This window comes from Penaeus japonicus, unplaced genomic scaffold (assembly GCF_977035675.1).
Source record: "Penaeus japonicus unplaced genomic scaffold, GWHDUDI00000001_assembly GWHDUDI00000029, whole genome shotgun sequence".
In the NCBI taxonomy this organism is placed as follows: Eukaryota; Metazoa; Arthropoda; class Malacostraca; order Decapoda; family Penaeidae; genus Penaeus; species Penaeus japonicus.
Genome location: NW_028234431.1, coordinates 2035110 through 2037609, shown reverse-complemented (window position 1 = coordinate 2037609; position 2500 = coordinate 2035110). Strand labels below are relative to the sequence as shown.

The 2500-nt window shown below is 30.3% G+C and overlaps 1 non-coding gene across 1 annotated transcript; it reads right to left on the bottom strand.

Moving 5' to 3' along the window:
• Positions 1–2038: 2038 nt before the first annotated feature.
• On the bottom strand, positions 2039–2120 carry TRNAS-AGA (transfer RNA serine (anticodon AGA)). The gene has a single exon. It is a non-coding gene; the product is annotated as a tRNA-Ser (tRNA).
• Between the last annotated feature and the right edge of the window lie 380 nt (positions 2121–2500).

Here is a 2500-nt window from a genome sequence, read left to right as displayed (position 1 = left end):
TCTTTTCTTTCTTCTCTCTTCCTCTCTTTTCCCCCTTTCCCTCCGCCACCCCTCCTCTTCTTCTCCTTCCTCCTTTCGCTTCCTTGTCTTCCCTTCTTCTCCTTTCCTTTCCTTCCTTTCTCCTTCTTCATCTTTCTCTTCTTCCCCCTCATCCGTCCTCCCGTTCGCTTCCTTTCATTTCTTCTTTCTTCTTTTCTTCTTCACTCCTCTTCTTTCTACCCACTTCTTTCTCTCTCTTCCCTCGCTTCTTTCCTTTCTTCCTTTTCCTATCCTTCCTCTTTTCCCATCTCTTCACTTCCCCCCTCTCCACTCCTCCCCCATTCTTTCCCTTCTCCTTTTCTCCACCAATCTCTTCCCACCCTTCTCCTTTCACCCCCTTTCTTTCCCTCATATTCTTTCTTTTCCATTCCCTTCCTTTCTCCTTGTGTTTAACTTCCTTTAATCTTCTTTTTATCTTCCCTTCCTCCGGTGACAGGAAAACAGGAAGTCGAGAAAGATATAATCGCAATATCGATTCTTTCTGATGCTTGCAATGCTGATAATGATAAGGATGGGAATAAACAGAGCGTTATCATAATGATGATAATGATAATGAAGGTAATGATACTAGTATAAAGATAATGATAGTAATAATGATAATGTACTTGATGGTTTTAGTAATGGTGATAATGAGTTTAGTTATTATAGTGGTAATGATGATAAGGATAATGTTAAAGATAATGATAATGGTGATAGGAATTATTATCATAATGATAATTATGATAGTTGTAGTTATGATGATGATAGTAATAATTAAGATGATAATAGTAATGATAGTTATAATGATTGTAATAATGATAATATTAGTAACAATTACAATAATGATGGTAATCATGATAATGATAATTATGATTACGATAATAATATAAATATTAACAATAATGATATTAATGATGATGATAAAAATATTAATGATAACAATGATGATAACTATAATGATGATAATACTATTGTTAACTATTATAATAATTATAACGATCGTATTATTATAACTTACCATAACAATGATAACAGCAAAGATGATAAAAGAAAGAACAGAGAGGATAAAGAGAATAGTTATAACACCGGTAATAACCGAGGACGAATAACCAATAAGAGACACCACAATCAGATGATGATAATGATAATTACCTGAAAATTACCTGAATAATAATTACAAAAACACTAGAATATTCACTACCTCTTTCCTTCAGATTATCATACTCTGAGATTTATAAAAATGATAATCATAACCTCATCTATAATCGTTGGAACTATGGCAATCAATCTAAGTATATTTCTGTCATTGTTATCATTCGTATCTCCATTATTGTGTTTTCATTTCGGTGTTTATAAGTATCGTTATGTTGAATTAACTTTCAGCGGAGAGTAATGTTGTGTATTCAAACTCCACACGTTGAAACATAGTTGTGACTTCAATGACATCATGCAGTTAGTTTTTTCAAGAACTTTTGAGCCCTTTTTTTTAAATTGTATATCCTAGAACAAATAAAACAAATTAGATATGAAAATGATAGTGATAAGTTTATCATAAAGCCAGCATTTCGGATATGATGATCATGGAATAAACATACATTTCATAATTATTTGCGAGATACACTGTTGAATTGTGGTTTATCGATTAAAATCATTTATATATATATATATATATATATATATATATATATATATATATATATATATATACATATATATATATATATATATATATATATATATATATATATATATATATATATATATACATATATATATATATCATGCTTGATTTCTTTATGTTTAATCTACTTATCTTAATACGTTTCCGTCTTTTTATTCCGAAATCATAAAATCAATACCCATCCAGATGTTGTAACTTTACTTATAAAAAGTATATTTCACATAAGTTAGAATCCATCAGACTACGATCATAAGAATCCTTTGTTTTCCTCCATTTAAGTTCTAAGACATATCCTTACCTGGTTGATAGTAATGTTTATAGACTTATAGAAAATTAACTCGCAGTGAGTAGGATTCGAACCTACGCGGGAAGATCCCATCTGATTTCTAGTCAGACGCCTTAACCACTCGGCCATCACTGCTCCTATTTTCTAGTGGATGATTATGGTTAATATTTGTGGAAGTTTATTAACCACTCGGCCATCACTGCTCCTATTTCCTTTCGGATAATTAATATTAACATTTTAGGGAAGTTTGTTAACCACTCGGCCATCACTGCTTATATTTCCTTCTGGATAATTAAGGTTAAGATTTTAGGGAAGTTTGTTACTCGGCCATTACTGCTTACTTGCTCTGAGAAAGACACGAACAAATTATGTGTCTTGATTAAAATAGTCAATTATTAAACATATATATATATATATATATGTATATATATATATATATATATATATATATAATAAATCTATATAAATATGATATAATATATCTATACGCATCCAACACTACTACCACACACACA